Source organism: Asterias amurensis, chromosome 1 (assembly GCF_032118995.1).
Source record: "Asterias amurensis chromosome 1, ASM3211899v1".
NCBI lineage: Eukaryota > Metazoa > Echinodermata > Asteroidea > Forcipulatida > Asteriidae > Asterias > Asterias amurensis.
In genome coordinates, this window is record NC_092648.1 from 25,606,662 (window position 1) to 25,627,395 (window position 20,734).

The following is a 20,734-nucleotide window of genomic DNA, read 5'->3' on the forward strand; positions in this document are numbered from 1 at the left end:
GCCTAAATTTTCACAGGTTTGTTATTTTATTTATAAGTTGTGATACACGAAGTGTGGGCCTTTGGACAACACTGTTGACCGAAAGTGTCCAATGGCCTTAAGAAAGGATCATTTGATTTGTTTCCATTAACATTTTGTACAGAACAGCAAATAATTACCAATACTCAGAGACACATTTATTTTATTGTTATAAATTATTGATAATCAGCGGCGGTTAACCTCCCCTAACAGAGGATAATCAAATACGAAATAATCAATTTAAGATATAAAAAATAAATGACAACATTCAATAAAAAGTTTTCTTCTTGTATGGAAAAAGATGTGAGTGTGAGAAAGTTGTTTACTTTCAGTTATCCAAGTTGTTAAGGAATGGAATCTAAATAATTGTAGATAATTTGTAATTAATGGAAATTTAAGTGTACAAATCTATGTGAAATGCAATGAAAACTCTCATGAGCTGAATCCAAATTACTTTTCGTTGCAGCCTGTAAAAAGGAAAAAAGAACAAAAAGCTTTTTTGGGAATGAAAAGCCTCACAGTTAGTATTTATTTTTTATGAGTTACAGATTTAATTACAGGAAAGTTTTTTTCTTCAAATATTAAAATATTTGAAGAAAATACGTTATTTGAGCTGTTTGTCAGAAGCAGCGTATACTAAACTCATTTACAAAAGTCCCGGCTAAAGTTTAATTCTGGAAAACGTGCATCTACATAAAAAAAAACGTGTGCTCTACGTTTTGAGCAAGGTTGGTTTAAAACAAACAACAACAGTGGGCCTAAGGTGTAACACACATATGTATGTCAGTTCTAAGAAACGGCTTGGTATTTGCATGACTTGGTATTTGTTTTAATTGTTGACAGCTTGCTCAGTACCATTGAGCAGTGTTTCTCTTCTTGAGGAAGTACTCGTTTAAAAAACCAGTGGCTTTCCGTGCAAAAGATTTCGCACCAAGACAAACAAACAACCAGTTTGCAAGGTCTGCTCTAGAATTTGTTAAATAATGTCTTAAGGTGACGAATGTATCAAAAAAAAATTGACATTCAAATAACAGTACATTGTTGTTCAGATTTCATGGCATTTGCATAAAAATGTGAATGGCTTACTTGACATAGTGTTCCGTTCCAAACACGGCTTTGTTGACCCTTTCTGAATCAAATGAAAACATGGTGCACAAAGCCCAAAAGGTGTGTTCATTGTTGAAGTTCACCGGCGTGTGTTGCTGGCGCAAACGGAAATGAAAAATATTACAAGCTGAGCAGATTCATATTTAGAACTCGTTCTGTGTAAAGGTGTGTGATTTACAGACGCATCACCGTAGTAAACGCCGTCTTCAAATCAATCCAACTTGTTGCCTTTACATAAACAGAATGGGTATTAATACTGTTGTTTATCTTGCTGTGGTGTGGCTTTGGTGTTCACTTCACGCAGGCAGACACCCCGTGATCGTATCAGCTCAACCTGATGGGTGGATGCTGGATGTAGAGATACTAACATCCGAAGCCGAGCGTCAGGAGGGCGGGACAGTTCGAATGAGGTGTATCGCCACTAACTTTGATTCCGAGCACGTCGTCTTGAAGTGGCAGAAGGACAATATTACTTTGATACAGGACGATGGAACAGCGACTGATCCAAGGTTTGTGTTCTCCACAGGTTATGATCAGAATACAATTAGAGTAGTACTGACTATAAATGATGTGCTCCGAGATGACTCTGGTATATATACGTGCAATGTCATCGAGACTTCTGGTGACAACATCGTAGCCTCATACACCAAATCGTTGTCAGTGTTATACTTCCCTAGTGAGTCCTTTCCTATATGCTCCCCTGCTGGACCCATTACAGTAGTCGCTGGGTCAGAGTTGAATCTACAATGCTCATCAGAGGTCGGTAACCCACAAGTCATGATGGAGATTGTGCAAACTAAATACAACGATACATTCACATTGTCACAACATGGTGATATGATATCAATGTCTTTAGCCCTAATAGCAGACGTTGACTATAATGGTACTGTGTTTTTGTGTACCATTACATCCCCGATGTATTATCCCGATATGAGTCGTTCTGGTCACATCGGGCCAGTTAATATTAATAGCAGTGTGTCTGAACCACAAACAACGCCCTTGACAGATTCTACCCATCTACCTTTTCCCACTTACCCATCACATACCAAAACGACATCAGTACCAATTATCGCAGGTGTAGTTGCAGGAGTGGTCGTGGTAATTGCCATCATAATTCTTATCATAGTCTGCCGGAGTCGACGTGGGCTCTGCAAAATGAAACAGTCGTCGGATGACAACACACCTATTAAAATCCCATCGGCAACCTCTTTACCTCTGGACAATCATTTGGATCCATTTCAGCAAAATTTCTACGACGGACATGATAACCAGAACCGAGCAGAAGACGAGGTTACAAGTCCGGCATCTGGACCCCGTCTGTCTGAATATTGCACAACGCTGCCACGGAGAGTAGAAGTACCCGATTTCAGTCTGATATACGCCAAGCCACAAAAGACAACTGCATGTCCAGGTAATGAACCTAGTGTCACGAATATTATCACAGAGCAGAGCTACACCAATCCTGTCTTTGACTCAAAGGGTACAAAGAGCACCTACACACCTTTCGGGGACCATCCCAAACTTGCAATCAAACCAGTGGCAAGAGTCCAACCAAACACAAATGTGCCAACGAAACCAGCTCCCTACAAACCCAAATCAGATCGCATCAGAAGCATCCACGGCAACCCAATAACATCACCATTTCAATACCCCACACAGCCCTCACCAGTACACTCAAATGAGAGTGGACCTGCAGCGATACAGCAAGACAATCATAATGGAGATAAAGCCACGCAGGAGATAAAATCAATAGACCGTGGGATGATGCTCCAAATTCTGCTTTTCAGTGCTCTACCCTACACAACTACTTACATTTGGTCTCAAAATTTGAAGAAAATTCAACTTACCACCCAAAAAAAGTCGTCAAGCACAAAACTTGCACAGTATGGATTTATTCGCGAAATGAAGCACAATAATACAGCGAGAATAAATGGCTGAACGTGCAACAACAAAATAGATGACTTATAAGCTCGGCCAATCATAGCGCATATGACATGCATGCGGATGTGTAGACCAATGAAAGAGCTTGTTTCGAAGTCCTGTGGTTTTGTGGCCCTTTTCGAAACGACGGCGCCTGCGTTGGATTCAGCTTCAGGTTCCCTTATCTCGTCTGAAGCCCTGACTGAGCGCGTACGCAAAGTACGCACAATTGCCAAAACAACCGCGGGGCCAAGCTAGCATGCGGAGCCGAAGCCGTGGTTTCGAGAAGGATTTCAGAAAGATGTCGTCTACGCTTCTCAGGAAACTTCGTCCTGTGTGAAGGGAAGAAAGTTGCGAAGATCGGCTCGTTTTATGTTACATGAAAACAACATAAATTTAATCCGAGCTAGTTCGGGAAAATAGTTATCGCTGGCAGGAGTTCGTTGGCCCAGCAGTGGTTAGGAAAAACATCATGATCATCATGACATGTGAAAATGTGTATGCTTGGAGTTTGGACGCCATGGATGGATGACATGACAGCGACCTACAAAAGACAAGACCTTCCGATCCAATTTCACCAGAAAGCACAGCGGCAGCTGCTGGTTGGAGTACCGTGGATGTACTAGTGGAAGTTGAAGGTATTTAGGCAACATTTCTTTCCAGAATAAGTTGTGCTTCAATTCGAAGCAAAGCAGTTAATCATTTTTTTTTAATTTTTTATTCAAGTCATGAAGTTAAACAAAATGAAATGCTCCGATCTCTCAAATATATGAAACGAAATCAGAGTCACGATCACATGATGAGGATACACATTTTGGTGATGAATCATGATGATGACACACATCGGTTTAAGTTATTTACTTAATACTTGAATTAATAACAAAAACATACATCATATTCATACATGCACTGTTACAATTAGTAATTACAATTACATGTACAGACTACAGTATGAAAAATCAAAAAACATTAAGTATTCAATGCACTAGGCCGATTAAAAATTTACACGATTCAGGAAAAATTAAATTGGCCCTTACTTACTAAACTAAAACACTGAAGTGGAGGAAGGGCAAGGGTACATACACGTACCCCAAGACCCCCATACTAATCACGTGATGAAGTATGCTTGAATAATAATAAATAACATCCCCATCTTTATTCTTAAAATTCTAGAGGCAAACAACCAGATTTCTTTGAGATGTGGTATTAAAATTAAAATTTTGTATTTAAACTAAGGGGAACAAGCCTAATTTTGTTTTCAAATAAGATGAGTAAACTAGGGCCTCATTTATTTGTATTTCTTTTCTTTTCAGTATGACATGTCCGCTCTGGGTTAGTGGTATATCAACACTTTTCGCTGACAATGAAGCGTGCAGGTAGTAGGACAAACAAAGAAAGGCAGAAACTAATCTGAGAAAGCTAAAGAAGAACAAAAATTGAAGGTAAAAAAAAATAACTTGTTCATTACTCTCGTCCACCAGAAGAAATACTGTGCGTAACCTTCTAACCTTTTTTTCTTTTGTTTTCAGGAAAACGAGAGAAAAACTCAAATGAATATATGGTTAACTGTTGGTATTTGTGAACAGGACCAGTATCCCTACTATTAAATAAAAAAATCTATATATAAAATCTGTGTAAACTTTTGCAAGAATTTGCTACAAGATAATGAAAAGTTCAAAGTATTGGGTAAAAATGTCCTCTTTATATCAAAAGCTTTCCGGTGCTCTTTATCATACGTTTTGTATGGATTGACCTTTAGTAGTTGGGCACAAGTTGACTAGGGTATGAGGGCATGCCACTTGGATATGAGAAATTCATACTGCCTAAATAAACTTTGGATTGGATGTGTACTACAATTAAGGAACAATGAGTTGATCTACCTTCACCAAAACTGTACATGTTTGCTTTTCCTACAAATTGTTTTTATTTTGTGTACTGTCTGTTCAGTCATCGAGTATGCTTTTATAATTCGCTTGCAGAACGCGAGAATAGTGATGCCATTAGCAACGAGACAACTGAAGGTGAACCACGATCAAAAGGTTGCTACGCTCTGACACTGGTGATTCTGAAACGCCTCAGCTGAACGTGCTCCCCGAACAGTGTATCATGCAGATTGAAGAAGAAAGTATGTAAAGGAAAATATCACACAGCAGATGTTCCTGTCAACAAATCAATTTCCCCTGCACAGACTTATGCTTTTGTGCCAGTTGCGGAGTGGCTACAAAGGACTCGGACGGGGATGTTTATTCTGATGATAACTAATTTAAACAAAATGTTGTCTGAATCATCATTTTCAATAGAAAAGTAGAAAAAACAAGAAGAGAATTCTGCACAAGTACAATGTGTAAAAAGTAAGCTTTTGGCTTACCAAAATATAAACCTTAAAATAAATGTGGAACAATTTATTTGAGAATTGAATTAACCCATCAGTTACTGTGGTACCAGAAAGACAGTTTGGGAACTAGATTTATATTATTTTCATTCAATTTTGTAAAATCTTTATATCTTTGAAATTGTTAACGGCCCTGTCACACCATGGTGTATCGCCTTAACGTATGCCGGCGTATAGGCCTACAGAAACTAGTTCGAGCATTTTAAAAGTTCAAGAGTGCCCAACTTCCCAGAATCGCATCCATAGCGTACTGAACGTATACAAAGCGTATGACTAATGAATTGATAGCGTATCACTAACTTAAAATAAAGTTATGTATGTTACATGTGGATACGTGAGAATACGTCAAGACTTTTTGGGGATACGCCAGGCATAGGTTATACGGCACATAAACGGATTTATTATTGTTTTAAATTGAATTGTGTGGGGGAATTTAAAAGGGCCTTTTCAAGAAAGTAACATAATTCATCATGATAACAATGAGTATTGTACTAGAAATGTGTCATTATGATATGAAGAGAAGAAATTAAAAAAATCTGAATGTCAACAATATCCTTTTTTTGTCAAGTTCATTCATTCAATCGATTACAATTTAATTAAGGCCTGTCTAAGCTCTGAAAACTTAGTAAATGACCAAAATGAGGCCCAGAAAGTTTGTTAGTGACATTAATTTGAAACAATTGAAATAACTCAATTGGGGAAATGATTGATGTCCAGGGATGTTAAATAATTAATTAATTTGGGAGAAAAGAGCTGAAAACCTGTAAATGAAAGCAAAATAAATAAGCCAGTATATTTTCCCCATTCGTTTGTGCACTTGGTGATTTGCCCGTAGAGTTTGTGCATAGTTCTCCAGTTTTGACCAATAGAGGGCGCTATTTTTCTATAATTATTTTCTAATTAAAATAACTCATTACTGTGCAAGTTTTGCCCTTGACGACTTTCACATGTTATTCAGGACTTCCATAAGAACATCTGGGGAAAAATTCAGGTAGTTGCAGAGGGTAGACCACAAAACTCGAAAACTAGAGCCCTTTTTGATGATCATCCCACGGTCTACAAATGTACCAAAGAAACCAGCTCCCTACAAATCAGAATCAGATCGCACCAGAAGCATCCACGGCAACTCATTCACATCACCATTTCAATACCCCACACAGCCCTCACCAGTACACTCAAATGAGAGTGGACATGCAGCGACACAGCAAGACAATCATAATGGGGGTAAAGCCACGCAGGAGATGAAGTCAAATGTACCAAAGAAACCAGCTCCCTACAAATCAAAATCAGATCACACCAGAAGCATCCACGGCAACTCAATCACGTCACCCTCTCCAGCCCCGACATCAGAATCTTCATCAGGACATCCATGGGACGGTAGGCAAGAGACCAGTTTGCCCCCCTCGGATGTTACTTATGCTCAAGTAGCTGTTCCCATGATGCAAAGTAGCAGTAGCAGCCAAAGACCTGTGGATGACAATGACATAACATATGCCGACTTGGATATGACGTCATACACAAATCAAGATGGTGGAGTGAATCCCTCAGCAGCCGATGCAACAACTTATGCAACTGTGACGAAAACAAAATAAAAGTTTTCGTGTAAAATACCAAAACTGCATTCAGGTTTTGTGCCAATAACTCACCCACTATTAACGGTTTCATACTTTCAATGAAAGTAACTAACTTTTTTAAACTTGTGACTGACTTGAACAGAAATTTCAAACTTGATTTAAAAGCTATAGATAGTTGAAAACTTGAGAATAAGTTAACATCTTTCATATAAGATGATGCGCAAAAAGAATTCCGTCAACGATAAGCGTTAGAAATAACTATCAAAGTAAAGGCTGGGGATCCATACATTAATGTACGTGAATCAATCCTGTACAATTGAGTTTGCATGTGGCATGTACTTTGTTTGTGGCATAGGAAATGTGTGTGTATATTATGTTTCTGGTTTTGAAACATCAACATGTTAAAGGCAGTGGACACTATTGGTAATTACTTAAAATAATTATTAGCATAAAACCTCACTTGGTAACGAGTAATTGGGAGAGGTTGATAGTATAAAACACTGTGAGAAACGACTCCCTCTGAAGGAACGTAGTTTTCGAGAAAGAAGTAATTTTGCCACGAATTTGATTTCAAGTTTAGACCTCAAGTTTAGAACTTGAGGTCTCGAAATCAACCATCTAAACGCACGCATTTTTATTTATTTTTTTGGGACAAGGGTATTTTTTCTTTCATTATTATCTCGCAACTTCGACGACCAATTGAGCTCAAGTTTTCACAGGTTTGTTATTTTATGCATATGTTGAAAAACACCAAGTGAGAAGACTGGTCTTTGAAAATTACCAATAGTGTCCAGTGTCTGTAACCTCCCTTTTAAAAACTTACTTGAGATCTCTGGACGCCAATAATAATTGTTGAAGTTCAGTGATGCGTGAGACAGCGCTTAAAGTTGTGTAGTTGTCAAAGTATTTTAACTTGATTGTGAAACGCTCAGTGGATGTATTGATTTCGCTCTTCTTGTGTACATTGGTGCAGTTCTTATTTCTTAAACTTGGACGACAGATTAAAGCCATTGGACACTTTCGGAACAGAAAAAAAAGTTCACAGATTTACAAATAACTTACAGGGTTTACAGAAGGTAATGGTGAAAGACTTCTCTTGAAATTTTATTCCATGAAATGCTCTACGTTTTGAGAAGACATTTAAACAATTATCAATAATTCTCGATAACGAGAATTACGGATTTATTTTAAACACATGTCCATGACACGGCGAAACGTGCGGAAACAAGGGTTGGGTTTCCCGTTATTTTCTCCCGACACCGATGATCGATTGAGCCTAAATTTTCACAGGTTTTTTATTTTATTTATAAGTTGTGATACACGAAGTGTGGGCCTTTGGACAACACTGTTGACCGAAAGTGTCCAATGGCTTTAAGAAAGGATCATTTGCCTGTTTTCCATTAACTTTTTGTAAAAAACAGTAAATAATTACCAATACTCAGACACATTTATTTCATTGTTATTAATTATTGATAATCAACGGCGGTTAACCTCCCCTAACAGAGGATAATCAAATACGAAATAATCAATTTAAGTTATAAAAAATGAATGACAACATTCAATAACAAGTTTTCTGTTTTGTATGGAAAAAGATGTGAGTGTGAGAAAGTTGTTTACTTTCAGTTATCCAAGTTGTTAAGGAATGGAATCTAAATAATTGTAGATAATTTGTAATTAATGGAAATTTAAGTGTACAAATCTATGTGAAATGCAATGAAAACTCCCTTGAGCTGAATCCAAATTACTTTTCGCTGCAGCCTGTAAAAAGGAAAAAAGAACAAAGAGCTTTTTGGGAATGAAAAGCCTCAGAGTTCATATTTTATTTTTATGAGTTACAGATTTAATTACAGGGAAGTTTTTCTCTTCAAATATTAAAGTACTTGAAGAAAATACGTTATTTGAGCTGTTTGTCAGAAGTAGCGTATACTAAACTTATTTACAAAAGTCCCGGCTAAAGTTTATTTCTGGAAAAACGTGCATCTATATAGAAAAAACGTGTGCTCTATGTTTTGAGCAAGGTTGGTTTAAAACAAACAACAACAGTGGGCCTAAGGTGTAACACACATTTTTATGTCAGTTCTAAGAAACGGCTTGGTATTTGCATGACTTGGTATTTGTTTTAATTGTTGACAGCTTGCTCAATACCATTGAGCGGTGTTTCTCTTCTTGAGGAAGTATTCGTTTAAAAAAGCCCCGGTGGCTTTCCGTGCAAAAGATTTCGCACCAAGACAAACAAACAACCATTTTGCAAGGTCTGCTCTAGAATTTCTCAAATAATGTCTAAAGGTGACGAATGTATCAAAATGTATTTGACATTCAAATAGCAGTACATTGTTGTTCAGACTTCATGGCATTTGCATAAAAATGTCAATGGCTTACTTGACATAGTGTTCCATTCCAAATACGGCTTTGTTGACCCTTTCTGAATCAAATGAAAACATGGTGCACAAAGCCCAAAAGGTGTGTTCATTGTTGAAGTTCACCGGCGTGTGTTGCTGGCGCAAAAGGAAATGAAAAATATTACAAGCTGAGCAGATTCATATTTAGAACTCGTTCTGTGTAAAGGTGTGTGATTTACAGACGCATCACCGTAGTAAACGCCATCTTCAAATCAATCCAACTTGTTGCTTTTACATGAACAGAATGGGTATTAATACTGTTGTTTATCTTGCTGTGGTGTGGCTGTGGTGTTCACTTCACGCAGGCAGACACCCCGTGCTCGTATCAGCTCAACCTGATGGGTGGATGCTGGCTGTAGATATAATAACATCCGAAGCCGAGCGTCAGGAGGGCGGGACAGTTCAAATGAGGTGTATCGCCACTAACTTTGATCCCGAGCACGTCGTCTTGAAGTGGCAGAAGGACAATATTACTTTGATACAGGACGAAGACGAAGGAACAGCGACTGATCCAAGGTTTGGGTTCTCCACAGGTAATGATCAGAATATAATTAGAGCAGTACTGACTATATATGATGTGCTCCGAGATGACTCTGGTATATACACATGCAATGTCATCGAGACTTCTGGTGACAACATCGTAGCCTCAGCGCAGGTACCGTTATCAGTGTTGTACTTCCCTAGTGAGCCCTTTCCTATATGCTCCCCTGCTGGACCCATTACAGTAGTCGCTGGGTCAGAGTTGAATCTACAATGTTCATCAGAGATCGGTAACCCACAAGTCATGATGGAGATTTCTCAAACTTTTCACAACGACACATTCACATTGTCACATCATGGTGATATGATATCAATGTCTTTAGCTCTGATAGCAGACACTGACTATAACGGTATCCTGTTTGTGTGTACTATTACCTCCCCGCTGTACTATCCCGATATGAGTCGTTTTTGTTACATCGGGCCAATCAACGTAATCAACATAAAGGAGCCACCTAGTACAACACCCACGAAGGAACCCCCGACAAGTTTACAAACAACTTCTCGAACGTCATCATCAGTCCCATTGCTGTCAGGATTAGTCGCTGCTTCTCTCCTCCTCGCAGTTTCGGTCATCATCATCGTCTTTCTCGTCATTGTGATCCTCAGACAGAAACGAATGATTAAAAGTCTCACTGCTGGGAGAGAGACTAAAGAACCAGCTGCCGAACCGTACATGGAGCTTCAACCAACGAGTAAGAACACCGTCTATATGGAGCCCGTGGTCAAAGGGGCAGAAGATGCTACCGAACAGCACACCTACAGCCAGGCAGATGAAGCGGCACCAACAGCTACCGATCAGCCAACTGTCAGACAGGAAGATACCAACAACACTGAGTACGAAGTTGCAATGTTCAACTGAAGTATAGATAGAGACCGGAGCATTGACCATGATTGGATGAACGCTAAAACGAAGGCTCTGTCAACCAAAGAATGAACAAGCAGACTGAATATAAGTCTATACAATCGTTTAGGTCCCCCTGTGCACGTGGAAGTTTGCTCCTGTGAAACTTATAGTTTGTTTTTTAAATGAAAATAAAATCTTAGACTTAGCTACTTGTTTGCACCACTCAGTGACAATCGCACACTAAGCCACAAACACGCACGCTGCAAATTTACCAACAAAAATGTATCTGAGGCCAATCATTTTTAGTGCACAGCTCAGCAAGCACCATTGTATCACAACTTCGCAAACTCAATCAAAATAGACCCATCACACATTTTAACCGAAAGAACTTTTATTTTATTTAAGTGCTTTCCCAAAGGGGAAATAAAATAACAAAAGAACACTCCTAAACAAGACGGGCCTCAATCATCAAGTGAATTGAAGATGGTTTTGCTTTTATCCAAATAGAAAGACCATACCCTTTTGTTACCAGCACCAACCCCACCCCCTCCGATAAATCCAATCAACAAAATGAAGTTCTACAATTGCTTTTAATTGAAGAGCCAGAATTATCGGATGACATTAAACTGTACACTACATCAATCTTTTACATTAAATTTCCTTGTCTATGCTAAAAGCACGTGCATGAGCGAGCTACATTTTATCTGGTACGTACACACTCGAAGGACTAGTTCTAATATTTATTTTTGGTTGCAAATATAGCGTTTCCTACACAAATATTAGTACCAGTTTTCGCCAAGTTTTCATCAATCTAACTTCACCAGACAGATGTACACAAGTAAACGGCTGTTCCGTTAAAGTAACATTTTAAAGCCATATCCCAAGTAGAATTACAAGTGAGTTGTGCATAATCAAACAGCCGTTGTATTGTCACTTTTGGCAAGCTGCTTCAACAATGTTTCTCTCTTCTGTTGTCGAAATGCTGCTGTATTTTTCCCAATAAAGTCACCGGGAGGTAGTTTGTTGAAACACTGTCACGTAATAATTCCTTTTTGAGTTTTTAATGGCTCCGCAAGTATTAATTAACTTTATTCCCAACTCTACAAAATTTATCATGTACCTGATTGTGATTTATTTTCGTATTTTAAAAATCTGTGGAATAAATCAATCTAAAATATGGACACCGAACTTCAGTTCTGAGTGAAGTTGACACAAAAAAAGAAGAAAAAAAAACATTTTTTGTTAGCTCGGATGTTGCTTCAATAAGTTTTGGTTCCCTTCCGGGTGAATTGTAAACCATATTCACAGTCACACTGACCCAGAAAATGGTTGAAGCCACCAGGAACCGGGTTAAAATAACACTATGACCCTTTTCGAAACCACGGCTTCGGCTCCAGATTTGGCTCAGGCTAGTTTGGCCCTGCGGTTGTTTTTGACATTATTGCGCGTTCTTTTCGTACATGCTCAGGGCTTCAGACGAAAGAACGGAGCCTGAAGCCGAACCCAAAGCCGAAGCCGTGGATCCGAAAAGGCCATATTATGTTTACAATGACCAACATGGACTTGACGACAGATGTAGAAATCTGTTCCGCACCAAACTGCTTTCTAAATGCAAAAGAGTGAAAAGGCACTCTTTGAAGAGCCATACGAAGGACAACTCTTTTTTGAGGTCTTCAACTCTTTTAGATTGAAGTTTGCAACTTTTTGAGTGGTTTTTATTTATTTATTTATTTTAAATCTTCGTACATAATTCTTTGTTGGCAGGGGCCGTCCAGGGTAAGGCAAAAGTGTTAAAAACTGTCATCAAAGCGATGTGCCCTCCCAGACCCCCCCCCAACAACAAACTAAAAATGCAGAAAAATAAAAGCATGCATTTAAAAAATAGAGATAATAAAATATAAAAGTACAAAACACTTCATTAAATTAAAAGCATGAAACACCGTGCTGGCACAAACATTATGGCAAGATAATGACAATAGACCAAAACTGAACACTCGCAGATAAAACAAAATATCACCCATATAATTAAGAAACATACCAAGCGGAGTATATACAATAATGGGACAAATGTTAAAATAGAGCGACATTTTCACACTATTTTGCAGCTGTGGAAGATTGGCAAAAACAGATTAACCCTAAGAAATAAAATGGCCACAAATGATTTGGTCCAGTGCAAAGCAGAGTAGCGAATGTTATTTTTAGCACAATTACTCAGTTTTTGGAGCAAGATGTTGTGTGAAATTGAATCGAACGCGCGACTGAAGTCCAGAGAAATGAGGTCCACAGCAAAGACCCTGGAATTCACTCTGTCCTGGTGTGAAACCCCTCTTAACGAGTGAAGTAACCACCTCTCTTTTTAACGGTCCATTTGAGGGACAACTCGAAATGTATAAAGAGTGGTGTGTTTCACTCTTTTACATTCAGAGAGTGCGATTTTGTTGACCCTTTCTGAATGAAAGTTTCCAATGCCAAGTGTTATTCAAATAGCATTATGTTAACAATGACAACAATAAACTTGACGACTGTGTGGAAACAAATTGTGGCATTGTTGACCGTTTCTATTTCTTAATCAAACGAACACATGCTATACAAATCCCTTCAGGTGTGTTTATTGTTGAAGTTCACTGATGTATGTTGCTGGCGCAGAAGGAAATGAAAAATATACTCCAAGTTTAACATTGGTTCATATCTGAAACCGAATGCCATGTAGTGCTTACTCGATCTGCATGCAAGGTGTGTGTGACTTTCAGATGCACCAATACAACTCAATGCAAGAAACTCTTTGCTTCTATACTTCGAACAAAGACAGGATGGATCCCAAAACATTGCTGTGTCTTCCTATGGTATGGTGTTTGCTTAAGGCAGGAAGGATGTTGGCCGTAACGGCCGAGCCACCAACGCTAGCTGCAGAGATATTAACTCCAGAGTCGGATCGTCAGGAGGGTGGGGAACTTCAAATGAAGTGTACCGCCACTAACTTTGATTTCCAGATTTACACCTTGGAATGGCAGAAGGAAAAAATTACTTTAAGACGCAATGAAGAAACCAACACATCCGACCCAAGGTTTAACTTCTCTACCATGCATGAAATGAATAAAACTACCGTACTTCTTGGTATAACTGATTTATATCGGAATGACTCCGGTACGTATACGTGCAATGTCGTCCTCAAAGAGACAAATAGTAGCAACATTGTCTCCTCAGTGCAGGTTATGTTATCCGTGCTTTACCTCCCCTTTCCTGTATGCTATCCTCCAGGAAAAATTGCAGTAGCCGCTGGAACGGAGTTGAATCTACAATGCTCATCAGAGTTCGGTAACCCACAAGTCATGATGGAGATTGCTCAAACTAAATACAACGATACATTCACATTGTCACAACATGGTGATATGATATCAATGTCTTTAGCTCTGATAGCAGACACTGACTATAACGGTATCCTGTTTGTGTGTACTATTACCTCCCCGCTGTACTATCCCGATATGAGTCGTTCTTGTTACATCGGGCCAATCAACGTAATCAACATAAAGGAGCCACCTAGTACAACACCCACGAAGGAACCCCCGACAAACTTACAAACAACTTCTCGAACGTCATCATCAGTCCCATTGCTGTCAGGATTAGTCGCTGCTTCTCTCCTCCTCGCAGTTTCGGTCATCATCATCGTCTTTCTCGTCATTGTGATCTTCAGACAGAAACGTCTGATCAAAAGTCTCACTGCTGGGAAAGAGACTAAAGAACCAGCTGCCGAACCGTACATGGAGCTTCAACCAACGAGTAAGAACGCCGTCTATATGGAGCCCGTGGTCAAAGGGGCAGAAGATGCTACCGAACAGCACACCTACAGCCAGGCAGATGAAGCGGCACCAACAGCTACCGATCAGCCAACTTACGGACAGGAAGATACCAACAATACTGAGTACGAAGTTGCAATGTTGAACAAAGTATAGATAGAGACCGGAGCATTATAAACCATGATTGGATGAACGCTAAAACGAAGGCTCTGTCAACCAAAGAATGAACAAACAAACTGAGTATATAAGTCTGAACAATCGTTCAGGTCCCACTGTGCACGTGGAAGTTTGCTCCTGTGAAACTTATAGTTAGTTTTTTAAATGAAAATAAAATCTTAGACTTAACTACTTGTTTGCACCACTCAGTGACGATCGCACACTATTAAGCCACATACACGTACGCTGCAAGTTTACCAACAAAAATGTATCTGAGGCCAATCATTTGTAATGCACAGCTCAGCAAGCACCATTGTATCACAACTTCGCAAACTCAATTAAAATAGACCCATCACACATTTTAACCGAAAGAACTTTTATTTTATTTAAGTGCTTTCCCAAAGGGGAAATAAAATAACAAAAGAACACTCCTAAACAAGACGGGCCTCAATCGTCAAGTGAATTGAAGATGGTTTTGCTTTTATCCAAATAGAAAGACCGTACCCTTTTGTTACCAGCACCAACCCCACCCCCTCCGATAAATCTAATCAACAAAATGAAGTTCTACAATTGTTTTTAATTGAATAGGCAGATTTATTATCGGATGACATTAAACTGTACACTACATCAATCCTTTACATTAAATTTCCTTGTCTATGCTAAAAGCACGTGCATGAGTTAGCTACATTTTATCTGGTACGTACACACTCGAAGGACTAAGTCTAATAATTATTTTTGGTTGCAAATATAGCGTTTCCTACACAAATATTAGTACCAGATTTCGCCAAGTTTTCATCAATCTAACTTCACCAGACAAATGTACACAAGTAAACGGCTGTTCCGTTAAAGTAACATTTTAAAGCCATATCCCAAGTAGAATTACAAGTGAGTTGTGCATAATCAAACAGCCGTTGTATTGTCACTTTTGGCAAACTGCTTCAACAATGTTTCTCTCTTCTGTTGTCGAAATGCTGCTGTATTTTTCCCAATAAAGTCACCAGGAGGTAGTTTGTTGAAACACTGTCTCGTAATAATTCCTTTTTGAAATTTTAATGGCTCCGCAAGTAAACATTAACTTTATTCCCAACTCTATCAAATTTATCACGTACCTAATTGTGATTTATTTTTGTATTTTAAAAATCTGTGGAATAAATTAACCTAAAATATGGAACCTGAACTTCAGTTCTGGGTCAAGTTGACACAAAAAAAGAAGAAAAAACACAGTTTTTGTTGGCTCGGATGTTGCTTCAATAAGTTTTAGTTCCCTTCCGGGTAATTTGTAAACCATATTCACAGTCACACTGATCCAGAAAATGGTTGAAGCCACCAGGAACCGGGTTAAAATAACATTATGACCCTTTTCGAAACCACGGCTTCGGCTCCAGACGTGGCTCAGGCTAGTTTGGCCCTGCGGTTGTTTTTGACAATATTGCGCGTTCTTTTCGTACATGCTCAGGGCTTCAGACGAACGAACGGAGCCTGAAGCCGAACCCAAAGCCGAAGCCGTGGATCCGAAAAGGCCATATTATGTTTACAATGACCAACAATGGACTTGACGACAGATGTAGAAATCTGTTCCGCACCAAACTGCTCTCTAAATGCAAAAGAGTGAAAAAGCACTCTCTGAAGAGCCATACGAAGGACAACTCTTTTTTGAGGTCTTCAACTCTTTTAGATTGAAGTTTGCATCTTTTTGAGTGGTTTTTATTTATTTATTTATTTTAAATCTTCGTACATAATTCTTTGTTGGCAGGGGCCGTCCAGGGTAAGGCAAAAGTTTTAAAAACTGTCATCAAAGCGATGTGCCCTCCCAGACCCCTCCAACAAAAAACTAAAAATACAGAAAAATAAAAGCATGAATTTAATAAATAGAGATAATAAAATATAAAAGTACAAAACACTTCATTAAATTAAAAGCATGAAACACCGTGCTGGCACAAACATTATGGCAAGATAATGACAATAGACCAAAACTGAACACTCGCAGATAAAACAAAATATCACCATATAATTAAGAAACATACCAAGCGGGTATATACAACAATGGGACAAATGTTAAAATAGAGCGACATTTCCACACTATTTTGCAGCTGTGGAAGATTGGCAAAAACAGATTAACCCTAAGAAATAAAATGGCCACAAATGATTTGGTCCAGTGCAAAGCAGAGTAGCGAATGTTATTTTTAGCACAATTACTCAGTTTTTGGATCAAGATGTTGTGTGAAATTGAATCGAACGCGCGACCGAAGTCAAGAGCCGAAAAGGCCGTATGTTTACAATTGGATGACTAACAATGGACTTGACGACAGATGTGGAAATCTGTTCCGCACCAAACTGCTCTCTAAATGTAAAAGAGTGAACAAGCACTCTTTGAAGAGCCATAAACACATGACAACTCTTTTTCGAGATGGTCTTCATCAACTCTTTAAGATTGAAGTTTGCATCTTTTTGAACATAGTTTTTCACTCTGTCATTAGTCTTGGCCCAAGACTATGGTGCTTGATTCTGGATAGTGTACTAGCGCGGTTGAATCACCAAAGCGCGCCCTCCACGGTTTGATTTAGTTAATTGGACGGTTTGAAATCTAGACTACACTGGCAAGCTACCATAGTCTTGGTAATCTTTTTTCATTGTTTTCTGCTTCAGCTTTCCAACGGACCAATCAGCGTGCGATCGTTGTAATAAATTAACATAATGAATTAGTTGACCCCGGGGTCATTCATGTTATGATTACACGGCATTGGCAGCTCCGTGTTTGTCGTGGAGGAAAAATCTTAAGAAAATAGGAAATGTTCACGATTATGAACGCTAAAGATGAACAATTAAGCTGAAGCTATATTAATCTGCTATCTAGATGGCAATTAATTAACGACTATATGTCAAAATACACCAGCTAGTGCCCTCTCTGCGGACGGTCTGGTGTTGCGATAAACTCCGTCAGTTCTACGTGTGCTTCGTCTGCTGCATGCAGGCAGTGGTTGGACCATGTCCGGGTGTGAATAAACTAGGGGAAACTAGAGCATGATACAAACAACCAACGTTTGCAACTGAGCAAGTCATGGATCCCAAGTCATTATGTAACTGTCAGTGTCACAAAGTGGTGAGTGGAGAGAATCTTGTTTATATCGATCGAATCTGTATAGAATTAGAAAACGTAAAGTCATACGTTAGTATAATAATAGTAATTGTTTGTCATGTTTGTGAATACTTAATTTGCTCTGAACTGAACAATACTTTAAAACTTGTTGTTATTTATTAAGGTAGACCTCATCCTTCCTGCTAATACTAATATAGCAGGGCTATTTCATCATGCGAAGCAAAATTTTCTTGTGTCTCACTTATGGAAGGGCATTCGCAGGAAGTATGAGCCTACTCCTTGGGTTTGTTTCGGTAGTGCCGTGGAACGAACATAGTTCATCATAGGAGTAGTCAAGTTTACCACGCCAAGAAGGTCTTCAGATAAATTAACGCTCATTGCATACTCCTGTCGCTAAACTAAACGATTTCAATTATTTTCGAAATCAATTGGTGAAGAAGAAAGGGAACCATGGAAACGTTTCCCGCCATGCGACAATAGAGAGTGGTTGTTTAATTGAGCTACGTATTCTATTTTTCTTGAAAATCAGCGCAAAGGTTTTGCTCGGTTATTTCGACTAATTTATTGCCTGAAAGGCGTGAAAATTGCCGGTGTCTCCAAGGACCGGTGTCACAGGGAATTCCGTCCGCCGGAGATTGTGTATCCAATAATGGGAAATTAAAGGAACACGTTGCCTTGGATCGGACGAGTTGGTCTATAAAAAGCGTTTGTAACCGTTCGTTGTAAAATGCATATAGTTGGAAAGATGTTTTAGAAGTAGAATACAATGATCCACACACATTTGCCTTGAAATTGCGTGGTTTTCCTTTTACTTTGCGAACTAATAACATAACACGGTCGGCCATTTATGGGAGTTGAAATTTGACTCCCATAAATGGCCGACCGTACGTGTTAGTCGACGAGGTAGAGGAAAAACTGTGCAGTTTCGAGGCATGTTTGTGTGGATCATTGTTTTCTACTTTTAAAACGTCTTTCTACTCATATGCATTTTATAACAAACGGTTACAAACGCTTTTCAAAGACCAACTCGACCGATCCAAGGCAACGTGTTTCTTTAACATGGGCTTGAGGAGGACGATTCAAAGAGGGCGCTATCAGAAACAGTTTGTCCATTGGTTAGTTCGCCATACGTGGGGGGGGGGTTAGACTTGATTCAAGTCCCGTTCTCGTACAAGAGGTCTAGATGTCTATATCCCTAAGCATGCCCGTAGTCTAAATGAAAGTTTCGTGGTCCCGCGTGCGGAACAGGTTGGAGAATGCAGAGTATCACATAACAACGCAATGGCACGGGATTGGGACTTGAGATAGAGTTCTGCAAATAGACTGGAGAGGAGCCATTGACTGCGTGGTAGACCAGCAACAGAACTTTGAATGTGATTTGCTTTTCAACAGGTAACCACAGTGAAGAGACTGAAGAACAGGTGTTATGTGACATGCTTTCTTTGTGAGGGTTACCAGTCTAGCAGCGGAGTTCTGAAGGCGTTGAAGTGTAGACAGCTGTTGTTGGGAAAGGCTGAGAAAGAGGGAATTGCAGAATTAAATCAAGACGAGAAGAGACAAGTGCGTGGACTAGTTGTTCAGTTGCATCTCGGGTCGGGTACTCGCGGACAAAGCTCAGGTTGTGAAGCGTGAATCTGATAGACCTCGATATGTGAGAAACATGACCATTGGAGGACACGCTGGTGTCGAAGATCACCCCAAGATTGCGAGTTTTGGAAGATGGGTAGACTGAGTTGTTTCCTATAAACATGGATGCTAGAGTCCTTCGTGGCGACTTCGTTCAGCATTTGCCTTGAGCCCATGATTATTAACTCTGACTTCTTTATCAATTCTGTAATGTTCCTTAATGCATGATAAACCAAGTAGTTTCGTCAGAATAATGTTGATCAATGTGTTTAATTTGAGTGCTTGAATCTCTATACACAATGTCTTGCTCACCAGAACCCCCGCTGCTCAAGTGCACGCAAAAGTGTAGGTGCAAGTTATTAATGAACACTCCGTATTTTCTGCAACTATATTTAAATTAGTGTATATAACTACAAAGGACAATTAAATGCACTGGGCACCTTAATAAAGTGTCAAAGAACACTGACTTGGTGTATCCAAATCTGTTGTGCTCAATTGGTAATCGAAGTTGGAAGAGAATAATTAAAAAAAAAAAACGAAAAAAAAAACACGCTTGTTGCAAAACTTTGTGTTCTTTCAGACGCATATGAAAAGGCTTCAGTTTCAGTATTTTATTATTTCAGTAAGAAACTACCTCTTTCTCAAAACATTTGCAGTAAATCCAATAATTGTCAAGCTAAAATCATACAATCAGAAATTGAAGGGTACACCAAGTTATGTTAAGAACGTGAAGAAAATTAAAGACAGTGGACACTATTTGTAATTGTCAAAGACCAGTCTTCTCACTTGGTGTATCTCAACATGTGCACAACATAACAAACCTGTGAAAAGTTGAGCTAAATTAATCGTCGAAGTTGCGAGAAAATAATGAAAGAAAAAAAAATGACAAGGATCTATTTTTATGTCAGTTATATAAAACAAATATTGAGTGGCTTTAATTCGTGGAATGGAAGGAATATTATCGCTCTGTAAAATTTGGACTGTTCCATTTCACTCGGCTTCGCCTCGTGAAATGGAACAGTCCAAATTTTACCTTGCGATAATATTCCTCCCATTCCACTCTGAGCCACTCAATGTTTGTATACTATCAACCTCTCCCCATTACTCATTACCAAGTAAGGTTTTATGCCAACAATTATTTTGAGTAATTACCAATAGTGTCCACTGCCTTTAATGCATAATTTAACCCCCGAAAAAGGTTTCCAATGTCAGCGTTATTCAAATGACATGTTATTCAAATAACATTACGTTTACAATGACAACAATG

At 38.9% G+C, this 20,734-nt stretch overlaps 1 long non-coding RNA gene across 1 annotated transcript; it reads left to right on the plus strand.

Moving 5' to 3' along the window:
* Positions 1-2,884: 2,884 nt before the first annotated feature.
* LOC139934523 (uncharacterized) lies at positions 2,885-6,221 on the plus strand. Its single transcript, XR_011785713.1, has 3 exons — positions 2,885-3,683; positions 4,359-4,487; positions 5,025-6,221. It is a non-coding gene; the product is annotated as an uncharacterized lncRNA (long non-coding RNA).
* Positions 6,222-20,734: the final 14,513 nt, after the last annotated feature.